Consider the following 14566-nt stretch of genomic DNA (forward strand, 5'->3'; position numbering starts at 1 on the left):
TAGAAAACACTCTCTACTCAGAACTTCCTCAGAAATTACTCATAAAATCAGTACTACAAGTTCACCTGTGTTACTTTATTCCCTATAGAAACCCAGTCAATGGCAAAGACTAAAGGAACTGGAGAAGCTCTCAATAACAGATCAAATATAACCACACTATTGAGGTGCTAGAACAGGGAGGCCATCACAAACTATGTACAAATAGTATGATAGCACAGCCCAGCACATATTTTTCAGGGGAAGAAGGAAGGGAGAGAATGAAGAAAGAAGATTCTACCCTTACTGAAACAATGACTTTTTTTGACTCCCAGAGCTATTTTTTAGACATTCATTTTTAAGCTAGGTATCATTTCCTCCAATCCAGTGGAATCTTAAACATTCGCTTTTTGTTCCAGTAATAGTCTATTACTATTTGTTTCTTACATAGCCTTTTACTGTCAATAATAATTCATAGATCAGGTAAAACAAGTAGAAATACTCTTCCTAAATTTCTGGAATATTTACAAAATACATTAATTAATTCTGTGGCCTGAATTATCGCTGAGGGGAGCTGCTCCGGAGTTGGCCTGATCGGCAGTGGAGCAGCAGATCTCAGTGCACAGAGGGTTTTCCTGAGGCAGGGAAACACCAGGGCAGTGGAGAAACCTGCCAGGAGCCAGCACCACTCCTGGAAGATGCTGACGAGGCCTGAGCCTTGCCAGAGTAACCAAAACCACCCTCACGACTGTAAAAAGCAGCCTGGGGAGCCTGAGCAACCACGGGCACCGCCAACTGAGCGGGCAAACAGGGCACGGCATGGCAGCCAGGGCACGGCACGGCAGCTTGCACAGCAGGGCACACAGAAAGGGCATAGCCACCCTACCAGCTCAAGAGGTGAGTTCAGTTGGTGGTCATCACTCTCTCAGAAGGAGCTTAGCTATGGTATCCACTCGGCAGAAAGCCATGTCCTCTGCACTCACCAGAATGGATGTGGCAACCCAGACAGAGCTCCCACAAAAACGTGCAGCCACGCAGGTCTCAAGCTGCAGGGAGTGCCTGGCACTGGTAATGGATGGCAGCAGTGAGAACAGCTGTGTGAGCCGTGACCAGGTGGACGACCTGCTCAGCTTGGTGGCAGAGCTACAAGAGGAAGCAGAAAGGTTAGGGAGTGACAGGAAGTCTGAGAAGGAGATAGACTGGTGGAACCAAGCTCTGCCCTCCCTGAGGCAGAAACAGGAACAGCCACCAGAAAAAGGAACCAAGATCAAGGGGATCCTGTATCCTCCCCCTGCCAGGCTGAAGGCAGCAGCTTAAAGGAAAGGAGCGAATGGAGGTAAGTCCATGCTCAGTGTGGAAGGTGAACCCCTTCCTTACCCACCTTGACTTCCCAGGTGCCTCTGTACCACAGGTATGAGGGTCTGGATGTGGAAGGCCAGTCAATGGATGATGTGGATGACGGTCCATCTACACCAGAGGTGTTGCCATGGTCAGAAAGGCCTACCCCCCTGTATCATGACCATCTCCATGAGGAAGAAAAGATGGGTTATAGTTGTAGATGACTCCCTTCTGAGGGGAAAAGAGGGTCCAATATGCTGGACAGACGGTCCTTTTAAGGAAGTCTGCTGCCTCCCTGTGGCCTGCGTTAAGGACATCACCAGGAAACTTCCTAGCCTGGTATGACCCTCAGGCTATTACCCATTACTGCTTTTCCATGTGGGTGGTGATGAAGCTGCAATGCATAGTCCAACGGCGATCAAAAGAGACTTCAGGGCCTTGAGACAGTCAGTAAGGGAATCTGGAGCACAGGTTATTTTTTCCTCTCTCCTTCCAGTTGCGGGCAATGACATGGGAAGAAACAGATGGGCCCCATCTATTAACACATGGCTCTGTGGCTGGTGTCACTGCCACAGTTTTGGGTTTTTTGATAATGGGGTGGCCTACCTGGCACCAAGATTGCTGGTATCAGACGGGATTCACCTTTCTCAAAGGGGGAAGAGGGTCTTTGCTCACAAGCTAGTGGGGCTCATTGACAAAGCTTTAAACTAGACTTGAAGGGAGAGGGAGACAATATCAGGCTTACCGGTGACAAGCTGTGGGATGACACAGGTTAGAGGGATGGGGTGCTAGCAAGGGCCCTCAGCCTGTTGATCTGAGACATGCTGGCTACACTGCAGCACACCTGAAGTCTTACAGAGATGAGCCAGGAGCTCCTGAGGTAATAGGAGCCAGCAGAGAAACACCAGTAAAATACCTCAAAGGAATTAAGAAGTGTTCCTCTAAGAAGGTGACATGGTCAACTGCCCAGCTGAAGTGCCTCTACAACAATGCACCCAGCATGGGCAACAAACAGGAGGAGTTGGAAGCCACTGTGCTCTTAGAAAGCTACAACCTAGTTGCCATTACTGAAACTTGATGGGACAAATCCCATAACTGGAGTGCAGCTATCGATGGCTACAGGCTGTTCAGAAGGGACAGGTGAGGAAGGAGGGGCGGAGGCATTGCCCTCTACATCAAGAAATCGATAGAGTGTGAAGAGCTGTCTGAAGAATAGCCACAAACAGGTTGAAAGTTTATGGGTAAGAATCAGAGGCTGAGGCAACAAAGGGAACCTTGTGGTTGGTGTCTATCACAGGTTACCCAATCAAGGGGAGCCTACTGACGAAGCCTTCTTACTCCAGCTACAGGAGGCATTGCGCTCACAGGCTTTCATCCTGCTGGGGGACTTCAACCACCCTGACATCTGCTGGAAAAGTAGCATGGTGAGCTGTAGGCAATCCAGGAGATTCCTGGATTGCATCGAGGATAACTTCTTAAGCTAGGTAATAGGCAACCCTACCAGAGCGGATGCTATACTGGTGGAGTGTGCAGTCCTGAGGGATATGGGTCAGGCAAAGAGTAAAGTCAGGACCCTGAATTTTAGGAAATCAATCTTCCAGCTCTTCAAGCAGTTAGTCAATGGGACCCCCCTGGGAAACTGCCCTCAGGGACAAGGGAGCAGAAGGATGCTTTCCATAGAGAGCAACAGCTCTCAATACCCAGGTGTAAGAAATCAGGAAAGGAAGGCAAGAGACTGGTATGGATGAGTCAAGACCTGCTGGTCAAACTAAAGGGCAAGAAAGAAATGCACAGGCAGTGGAAGCAGGGACAGGTATCCTGGGAAGAGTATAGGGACGCTGCCCAGTTGTGTATGGATGGGGTCAGGAAGGCCAAGGTGCAGCTGGTGCTGAACTTGGCAAGGGATGCAAAGAATAACAAGGGCTTCTACAGGTAGGTCAGCCAGAAAAGAAGGTCAAAGAAAGTGTACCCCCCGCCCCTGCCCCGATGAGCAAAACTGGCAAACTGGTAACAATGGACAAAGAGAAGGCTGAGGTACTCAATATCTTCTTTGCGTCAGTCTTCACTGGCAATCTCACTTCCCACACCTCTCAAGTGGATGGACCGCAAGACGGGGACTGGGGGAGCAAAATCCCTTCCACTGTAAGGGAAGATGAGGTTCGTGACCACCTGAGGAACCTGAACATACATAAGTCTATGGGACCTGCCAAGATGCATCCCAGTGTCCTGAGGGAACTGGCTGATGTAATTGCCAAACCACTCCATGATATTTGAAAAGTTGTGACAGTCAGGTGAAATCCCTGGTGACTAGAAAAAGGGAAACATTACACCCATTTTTAAAAAGGGTATAAAGGAGGACCCTGGGAACTACTGACCTGCCAGACTCACTTCTGTGCTGGGGAAGATCATGGAACAGATCCTCCTAGAAGCTGTGCTAAGGCACAGGAAGGACAGGGAGGTGTTTTGAGACAGCCAGCACGGCTTCACCAAGGGCAAGTCCTGCCTGACCAACCTAATGGCCTCCTATGATGGAGTGACTGCATCAGTGGACAAGGGAAGAGCTACGGATGTCGTCTATCTGGAGTTCTGTAAGGCCTTTGACATGGTCCCCCACAACATCCTTCCCTCTAAATTGGAGAGATATAGATTTGATGGGTTGACTGTTTGGTGGATGAGGAATTGGTTGGATGGTTGCATCCAGAGTGTCGTGGTCAACGGCTTCATGTCCAGGTGGAGACTGGTAACAAGTGGTGTCCCTCAGGAGTCTGTATTGGGACTTGTCCTGTTTAATATCTTCATCGATGATACAGACAGTGGGATCAAGTGCACCCTCAGCAAGTTTGAAGGTGACACCAAGCTGAGTGGTGCAGTTGACACGCCTGAGGGAAGGGATGCCATCCCGAGGTACTTGGGCAAGCTTGAGAAGTGGGCCCATGTGAACCTCATGAGGTTCAACAAGGCCAAGTGCAAGGTCCTGCACCTGGATCAGGGCAACCCCCAGTATCAATACTGGTTGGTGGATGAAGGGATTGAGAGCAGCCCTGTGGAGAAGGACTTGGGTGTACTGGTGGTTGAAAAGCTGGACATGAACTGACAATGTGAACTTGCAGCCTAGAAGGCCAGCTGTACCCTGGGCTGCATCAAAAGAAGCGTGGCCAGCAGGTCGAGGGAGCTGATTCTGCCCCTATGCTCTGGTGAGACCTCACCTGGAGTACTGCATCCAGCTCTGGAGCCCTCAGCACAGGAAAGACATGGACCTGTTGGAGCGGGTCCAGAGGAGGGCCACAAAAATGATCAGAGGGATGGAGCACCTCTCCTATGAGGAAAAGCTGATAGAGTTGGGGTTGTTCAGCCTGGAGAAGAGAAGGCTTCAGGGACATCTTATTGCAGCCTTTCAGTACTTAAAGGGGGCTTATAAGAAAAATGGGGACAGACTTTTTAGGATGGCCTGTTGTGATAGGACAATGGGTAATGGTTTTAAACTGAAAGAGGGTAGATTCAGACTAGATAGAATGAAGAAGTGTTTTACAGTGAGGGTGGTGAAACACTGGAACAGGTTGCCCAGAAAGGTGGTAGATGCCCCATCCCTGGAAACATTCAAGGTCAGGTTGGCTGGGGCTCTGAGCAACCTGATCTGGTTAAAGCTGTCCCTGCTCACTGCAAGGGGGTTGGGCTAGATGACCTCTAAAGGTCCCTTCCAACCCCAACTTTTCTATGATTCTATGAATTATCATCAGTATTTGTAGTTGCTTAGTATTCTGTAAGTTGAACAGTCATTCTCATACTTGTGAAACCCATCAGAAAATTTCCTGTTTGTAAAACACAGAAATGAAAATGAAGTTTGTTGAATGACACTGCTGTTGCTTATGACAAGCATTTTTAGGATAGATTTATGTCTTATTTATCATAACTTTGAAACAATTGAAGGAAAGTCCTTCAATTTTCTTTGCAAAACTGTGTGAAAAATATCACACTGATAAATTAAACTGAGTGGTTTGATTAAAATCCCTGCTCAGCACTACCTCTTTAGACATCTACAGTGTTTAAACATGATGTAATAGATCAGACAGTATTCATCTGGAATCTTGTTTGTCACAGCTTGATCTTCAAACAGGGAAAAAGAGCATTTTTGGCATTTTCTGGTTTAGCTCAGAATACATCTAAGATTAGTTTGACAGTGTGAGCACTTTAGACATGTTACGAGGGTGTGAACCCCACAACTGCAGCCATATTTCCCTTGGTTGTCAGTTAACCCACATATCATGGTCACCTAGGATGCTCTTCACTCTTCATTCAAGAACTGGCATGACGCTGTTCTATGGCAGTGCTTTCTTTACACATTAAATGGATATATGCATGGGTATTTTCTTTATAAACTGTTGCGGTATTAACTAATCAGAGGAAATTAAACGTTCACACTACAGCAGTGTCTTTTATATGCTTTTAGAGATGTCTTGTGGCTCAGGGATATTTTGCATGCAGACTGCCCAATTTAAACGCCCACATGAAAAACATAGTTTATATGTGAATCACACAATGCAGTAGAAAAAGCTCATCAGATTTCTGAAAGGGATTGTATTTTGGTAGAAGTTAAGATGCACTAGTCTTAAAACATCAGCAGAGGACAGTAATAAATATATCCTATTTACACACATTGCTCCAGCTACACACAGCCTGAAGTCAATCAATGTTCTTGTGCTTGTTTTTCCTATTAACTAGCTCTAAGTAAATAGCTTCCCACCTGAGGGAACTATAGCTAAGAGGAAAGAGGAGATTCTGAGGTGTAGATACACCTTAGGTTGGTTGAATCAGGACAGCTGCGCTTATTGGAATAATATCTTTCTGCTAGGTGAGAAGTAAAGCCCTTTGTCCCCAGTGCTGTGCAGGTGTAGTATAAGAAAAAGTTACTCCTACAATGAGCGTTACTCTCTATAAGACATCAGAGGGAAAACATTAGAAAAATAAAGAAAAATTAGCAGTGAGTTAGAAGGTTCCATTATCTAGTGGAAACCTTGTCTCTTACAATCTCTGCTAAGGTAATGAAAAGTTAGGTGTAAAATGGGTATGAGCTTACAGAGGAGAGATGAATGATATAGGAATTCAAGCAGTGGAGAGATGAGAGAAGAAAAGAGGAGGAGAAACTTCTCTGAACATGATGAAAAGGGGGAAAGGAGAAGAACAAGCCAGCCAACGAAATGTCCTGGTTTCGGCTGGGATAGAGTTAATTTTCTTCCTAGCAGCAGGCATAGTGCTGTGGTTTGGATTTAGTAGGAGAAGAATGTTGATAACATGCTGATGTTTTTAGTTGTTGCTGAGTACTGCTTATGCTAGTCAAGGACTTCTCAGCTTCCCATGCTCTGCCAGGCGCACAAGAAACTGGGAGGGGGCACAGCCAGAAGAGTTGATCCGAACTGACCAAAGGGCTATTCCATACCATATGATGTCATGCTCAGTATATAAACTGGGGGGGGGGGTGGTGGCCAGGGAGCAGGGATCGCTGCTCGGGAACTGTCTGGGTATCGGTCGGCGGGTGGTGAGCAATTGCATTGTGCATCACTTGCTTCGTGTATCATTATTATTATTATCATTATTATACTGTTACTATTAGCATTACTATTTTACTTTATTTCAATTATTAAACTGTTCTTATCTCAACCCAGGAGTGTTTCTCACTCTTACTCCTCCGATTCTCTCCCCCATCCCATCGGGGTAGGGGGAGTGAGCGAGCAGCTGCGTGGTGCTTAGTTGCTGGCTGGGGCTAAACCACGACAGAAAGAAGGAAGGTCATGTCATATTCTGTTTATTTTCTCTTGGGAAAAAAATCAGCAAGACTGTGAAAAGAAAGAGGTGGAAGCTTTAAGAAGTAATTCAATAGAATGAAGGTTGCTGGAATTGTGTGTATGGCATCCATTTGTGCTGAAGATGTAGAGCTACTGCATTCACATGCATTTGATCATAAATGTCATAGAGCAATAAAATCTTTTTCTTGCTGCACCCTGCTCTTTTATCGTACCTAGAAATGTGTCTGTGTAACACACTCTTCTCTGGTTTGTCGCCTTTTGGTTTATATATCTTAGAAAATCTTTTTTCTAGGTTTTTTTTGGGTTTTTTCCCTTTTTTGTCCCCACCATCCTGAAAACCTGAAGAAGCCTAAAATGAAACTGATGTGGGAGTTTTACATCTTGTAAACAAGCTAAGCATGCAGCGGTCCTTTTTAACTCCCCCATATGTTCCCTAAATATACTTTACAGAAAGAAGAAGAATTAGGCAAACAAACAGCTGAGTAACTATGCTAGGAGACATACTACAGTGACAGTTTGGTTTTCTGGAATTTTTAATAGATACTAGTAAAAGATAAAACCTAAGAATATTCTACGTAGCTTTCTTGTTTTAATTCACTCTCTTCCCCGCTATGAAAGTATTAATATTTCAGTCTTCTATGAGTACGTATTTGTGGGACTTGAGAATTTAATCTTTCTGTGAGGCTAAACACTGAGGAGCAATAATAACTACTAACTAAATATTTTGCAATATTTTATTAATCAGAAGACTGTATTATTAAAAAAAAAATCTTCTAAAAAAATTAAGTGGAAAACAAAACCCCAGGTATTTTAGCTTTGGCACTCTGTATTTATTTACCAATACAATGAACTGTATGATTCTGAAAATTTCAGCTCTTGTTAAAAAACTGAAGTAGAAAACAAAACAAAGATATTTTAGCTTTGGCACTGAGTTTTTATTAACCAATAGGCTGAATTGTTCTTAGGGGTTTTCTTAAGTGTTTCACATGACAATTTTTTTCCTTGTGGCAAAATAATTTCTGGCCTCCAACAAAATCTCTGATGTCCAATGCATTTCATACCAAGATGCTGATGAGTTGTAAAGCCACTGTTCAAAAAAATGGTCCATAAAAACTACAAGTAGGCAACAAAATCTTAGGCATTTAAATACATTCAGCTGGTTTTCAGTTGATGAGAACCTTTTTTTTTTCTGGGGTAAGAAAATAAGTATACTGATCATGTAATATTCAGTCAACGGGGACTGAATATTTTAAATGTATCTCACACAGCCTTCAAAACACCAAAAACCCATCTAACACCCAATGGCACTGTTCTCCTGAGGATTAAGAAGTTATAAAATAAAACCATGAGGTAAGATCATAAAGACAGAAACTCCCAGAATATAACAGCCATTCACAATTGGCTAGACGAATGAACACTGGAAGTTATAAAACAGCGTATTGGGTTCTTATCAATAATTTGAACATTATGCTTGTCTAATTTCAAAAGTTCTGTCCTGCCAGTATATTCCACCAGTTTTTGTCAAACTGTAAAAAATGTTAAAGGAAAAACCCCAATATTTATGAATCTTTCATGTGTCAAAGCAGTAGGAAGTACAGGGAGTCAGTTATGTCCCACATAACAGAACTCTTCAAAGACGGACACTGAAAACAAACATGACAGAGGTATAATTTAAAACTCTGGGTATGGTTAATCCAGTATATACTGTACCAGAGGAAAGACTAAGCAGAGCTGTGTCTAACATTACTCTGCCATATCCTGCAAAAGCAGCCTCCTTTCACCTAAAAAGAGCTTGTTAGCTGAACAACACTTGGAGTAAGAATATCAAAAACAATGTGAGAACATGGATGTTTTGAAAGTCTATATGTTATCTCATATATCTAAAAAATACAGTCCTCTGAATGTAATATATATAGTTAACAATACAGTCAATATAGTAACAGTTGTTACTATAATGACCACAGAAACATGGCTACATTTTTAAGGACACAATAAAACCTGCTATACCTCTGCCCGTAACTACCGATTCATGCTACATATTATCCCTTGGATTACTTATGGGATTATTGAGGTCTATTACCGATTTTCAATGTAGAAAATCAGAATGATTTTCTGTCATAATCAAAGGTAATGCCCTGTTTGTGGTGTGAAAACACTTCTTAAGATTGATGAGAATCTGGGTATATAGTCTCATGAGTACCATAAGGAGATTAGGAAATTGTCAGTAAAAAATATCAATTGGTGTTTGGAGGCTGTCTTTGGTACTTTCTCTGCATCACCAATTAATGTTAGCTCTGTTATAAATTTTCTTGTTTGTGTCAGAGATGAAGAAAAGCACAAAAATGTACTTTTACAATAGAACTATACCTACTGGAGGTCCCTTCCTGATTGAGCACAGGTGCCTTTGAGAGTTAAAGCACAATATGATAACAAAAGCCTTGAAAGACAAGCATGGTATGGTATTAGAGAGCCCGAGGGTATGAACACAAACCACAATGGTCAATTAATGGTCATCAAAGGAACACGACTGAGAACTGGGCTGAACCCATTTTAAGTCATAACAGAGAACAAGGAACACACATTCAACACACAAACAGCATAAATATACTGCAAATACAATGCAGGTAACAAGAAGGGTTGAGAACAACAGCCTGTGCAAAAATGGGAGCAGAGGAAGAAGAAGGAGGAAGAATGGACCCAGCTGTGCTTGCCCTGGTTAGGGCTGCTTCACCTGATCAGCACCCGAGGGTCTTCCCTCCACCTTGGCAGAGAAGGCAGCGCTGCCATTCACCACATTTCACTACTCCAGCTCAACAATTGTACTTAAAGTGTTGTATTTTACTATGTAGCTGGGTTTAGCAAATCAGAATTTGAAACACCAGCATGTGTCTCCGAGTGTTTTCTGCTTCAGTTTTCCCACATGACAAAGTGATTGATACTGTGGCACTGAGACACAGTGAAGTGAGATCCAACAGGTGAATAACGTTATTATGTTACTTATGGAGTCTATTTATACATGACCTTCCTACCACTCTAAATCATGACATCTGCATCATAATAATTAAATCACACCTAAGTGATACCTACATCCTCAGTGAAAAGGTATAGAGATGTTAGTAACTGCCAATGAGGATTAGGAGAATACCTGAGACAGAAAGTTCCTTTTTTATAACTTCCCAGAAATCACATCAATAGCTAAAGGGGACTACTTTACCCCGCAAGTAACACAACTAATTCACTTGGTTTTGTCAAATGTTAAGTTTGCAACTGGGCCTTTGTGGAGTGTTCACAATGCTTGTCTTTAGGTATCCAGACTCCCTAAACTGGTCAACAGAAAGTAAAGGTACCTAAATTAGACTCCTACTCCTAGCCTTGGGGAGACTATCTCTATTTCTTGATGATACCTGAACCATAGTTAAATGAGCTGTCCAAGTTAGGCACTTAGAAGTTTAATGTTAGGTCCTGGGAATACTTCTGTATGTTTCCAGGCTAAAGTTATTATTAATTCAATGTATACAACATAGGAGCATTTGTTGTAGTATATCAGCAACATTCTTTGGTGCCAATCTGTACTGTCAAATAGCTACAGGTCAATGTTTCTGGCTGAAAACACTCTCAAAGAAAACGCAAGCAGAGAATATGAAAAGCAAGTTTAATGAGCAGATTTCTCCCACATCCTTTAAAAAAGAAACAGGTCAAATCACAACATTGAAGATGGCATTTTAGTATGTATTTATTCCTGAAACAATAGATCTATCTATAACATGTCAGCAAATGAGAGGCTGCCATTCTACTCTTACTCAATTATAACATACTGTTTCAGGGTCACTTTTTGTTACCTGAGAAAAGGACATTTTCTGGCTCATCTAGCTGAGCACTGAGCAGTGATATATGGGAGAAAAAACCCAACAAACAGAACTTAGGAAGACTTTTAAGGATCTCAGTTTTACAGGTTTTCTTTCATAAGTTTTTAATTCTAATTTAAACAGAGAAATTTTCACGAATTAGAAAATAATTGCTAGTTACTAGTAAAAACTTGTATCGAAATCTCTTTTGTAAAAGGATGGGTGTCTGAACAATGAAGAATGTCGTGTTGAAAAGTGGTACTAAAACATGTCTTTAAAAGTACATCGCTATAAGCCACAGTTCAGCTATGAATGTTCCTCCAAAAATCTACGTGCATAATTTTCGTATTCCAAATGTGGTCTTAGTATATTTCTATAATAATTAAGAGCTATCACAGCAATACCTAAATCTCAAAAAAAATGCTAAGGTTATGAGATGTGACAGGGACAAACAACTGGGCCAGGTGCTGTTATTAACATTGACTTTCAAATTATTATGGACATAGGCTTTTTGTTAAGTAAGCACATTTCACTAGTACTGTACAGAAAAACACAAGGGATTAACCTGATCATATATAAACAAATTTTGTCACATTCCCCTTTTAAAGCAGTACAGTACAATTTCTCTAAGACACCGTATCAGGCATCAGTAGCATGCCTCCTTTTCCACTTACGTTTACCTCTCTGAGAAACATCTGTTGTGGCAAGTAAAAGAAATTACTCTCAGCATTTGTATTTGAATTCCCTCTGTCCTTGTCCAGGGCACTGGTACAGAACAGACTCTTGTTCCATGTCTTTTATGTAGGACTCTCTTTCAAGACTTGAGGCCCTTAGACAAAAATGGTAGGATTTAGAGATCTGCACCAGTGGGTCTGTCTTTTGGAAAGACGTAGAGATTTTTTGTCATCTTGATGCATCTAATTCCATGGTGTCTAAAACTGTGCATTGGCTCTAGTGGCAAAGGGCACATAGGTGGATATTTCCAGGGATTGCTTTTTTCAACTAGATGGCTGTTTTCAAGGCATTTTTCCATGTAACACAGATTCTTAGCCTGTTTTGGGCAGTAACAGGGAAAGCTTTACTCTAAGTGATGGCATTACAGGAAAGAATCCATGAAGAGCATTATGTAGTTAGTAATATACCACGTCACCGGAATTTTATGGTGAAAAAATAAAATAAAATTACAATGAATATTGTTGGCCATTTGAAAAAAAAGTATTAGTTGCCAGCAGAACTGGTTTTTAACAATTTTTGTCATGTCATGTTAATATTACCTTTTTCCTTGTTGTTTCCTTCTGAACAGTTGGTTAATGGAAAAGAATACAGCTTGCTAAGTGTCCTCAGAAGCAACAAGGTGAGTAAAAGAGGTCAAAAGAGAAGGAGGAAAAAGGCAGTATTTACCATGGAAGAAAAGGAAGTTAAAGAAGATTTGCTCTTTTCCTTGACAAAATATATAAAGGGTTCCATGGGTTACAGTTATGCGTGTGAGAAGACAATAATTTGGACATAATGGAATTCATGTTCTACAGAAGCAAGAAGATCTCTTGTATACATGAAAATTAGGGAGGAGAGTAGAATGATGCCTGTGATTTTTTGATTAACCTATATTAAAGGAAGCCTGCCAGTCCACTAATTTGAATTTTTGTACTTATTTATTTATGGAGCACATGTGGTTGCATTACCCAAAACAACAACCAAATGCATTGTTCCTTTTCTTCCATTTCCTTCTCCCAAGGGTACAGTGTTAAATTTAAACATACAGAACTCAACAAGCTATTTGCCTGAAAAAGGAAACCAATGAACATTTATTTATCTTTCACTAAAAACATTTCTTAAATTATATTAAAGATTTTTTGTCAACATTTTAGATTTGTGTCAGTTACAGCTTTTGCATCTTCAGCTGGCAGTTCATTAAATGAGGAAATCACACAGTCCATCACATCAAGCGTTTGACTGAAGGAATGAAAAATGGCAGGCTGTTATCACATCTGTTTGTTATTATTTTAATGCAAAATGATCAGCTGCAATGACAAACAAAATTCATTGCTGGTTAACATGAAGAAGGCACAGCTTGTGAACAGCTTAATAGGAACATTTGGGGATCATTCTTGCTGCCATTTAAATTAATGCGAATTTTGCCATTGAGTTCAATGGAAGCAAGACTAGATCCTACACAGTGCACTCATAATTATACTAATATAATTTGAAATTTCAGTCATAGCAAAGAAAATAGCGCAGTCAAACTGGTTTAGCATAGACAGGAACGCAATGTCCCTTCTCTTGGGCTAGAAATTCTGCTAATGAAATATATCTGTACCTACCTATGTAACCATGCATAATAAAAAAATGTGAATTTATATATTATATTCCAGAGCCTTCCAAAGATTTTTTTTTCAGAACAGTATCACCTGAGGTGTAACACTAGATCATATTCATAACATTTGAAATTTTAACTTTTCATACTCTGTCAAAGTCCACGGAAACTCTCTTTTCCAGAGAGATTATATCAGTGCCATGAGATAGAAAACATTTTTTCCCTTCCAGAGTTCAGTGCCATTTCTTTACAAGGTCTGACTTTACTTTCTCTTAAGGATTAAAATCAGAGTTAAGAACTGGCTCACTGGTGTTCCAAGGTACAGTGTTGTCTGTACAAGACCTTGTAAAAATCATGGCACATGCAAGAGGCACAGGAATTTCCTAATGGTCACAAAGTTGTGGAGGTAGATTACGGCATTTCACAGAAACTGTTACAATGGTCACTCAGTCATGCATGTCTGTTTGGCCACTGTTTCTCTGCCTCCGAAAGCTTAGACCTTTCACTATCATCAATCTCTTTTTTCATATCATCCACGTGCTAACCTCACTCTCCTTTTTGCCTGTGTTCCTCCACATACACTCTTATTCTTTTCCTCTTCATTCCTGCTTCACACTCAGTTGTTCCTGTGAATCAGAAGGCACCACAGTTTTTTAATATGTTGTAGGCCCTACATATGGGTCAGTATAATAGCTAACTGCTGCTAAGTTATCACCAGAGAGTAGTGCAAATTTCTAGGAGAAATGTCTTTCGCCACAACAGGTGAGAGATGAGGTAGGCACAAGCCACCTCATAAAGTAGGTGAGATAAGAGGGAGTGAGCGGAAAATTCCACCAAGTTTTGTTTCCTCTTTTTGGAGTCCTACATAGATTACAGCACAGCTAGCAAACCAGTTTATTCACTAATCTACTTACTACTTCAAAGATAAAAAGGACTATGAATAAGGAGAACTACAGGGAAATGCAGAACTGATACTCAAAGCAGAGCTTCATTCATTTCTTGAAGTAAAATGTATTTGTAAACACAAATTAAAAGACTTTTTAGAAATACTACTTTAGTTCAACCAACCACAGCAGTTGGTAGCTCAAGCAAGAGGGAAGTTACATTACTTGGATTGTATGACTGTTGTGTCTTCAAGAGTTTTTAAATCTGTACTGTTTCCATTAAATTAATTCAAGATAAAAGTGCGTTTTTCAAATTGGATGATATGAAAGGCCTTTTTGAATCACAGACTAAATTAAAGGAAGGAAACTGGAGATACTGTCCTGGATACTGGTTTAACTGATGGCTGC

The 14566-nt window shown here is 41.3% G+C and overlaps 1 protein-coding gene across 1 annotated transcript in view; it reads right to left on the bottom strand.

Annotated features, from left to right (window-relative positions):
- The window catches only part of DLGAP2 (DLG associated protein 2), a 325523-nt gene that overhangs the window by 194038 nt on the left and 116919 nt on the right, over window positions 1-14566 (bottom strand).

The sequence above is a fragment of the Pelecanus crispus genome, chromosome 3, assembly GCF_030463565.1.
Source record: "Pelecanus crispus isolate bPelCri1 chromosome 3, bPelCri1.pri, whole genome shotgun sequence".
In the NCBI taxonomy this organism is placed as follows: domain Eukaryota; kingdom Metazoa; phylum Chordata; class Aves; order Pelecaniformes; family Pelecanidae; genus Pelecanus; species Pelecanus crispus.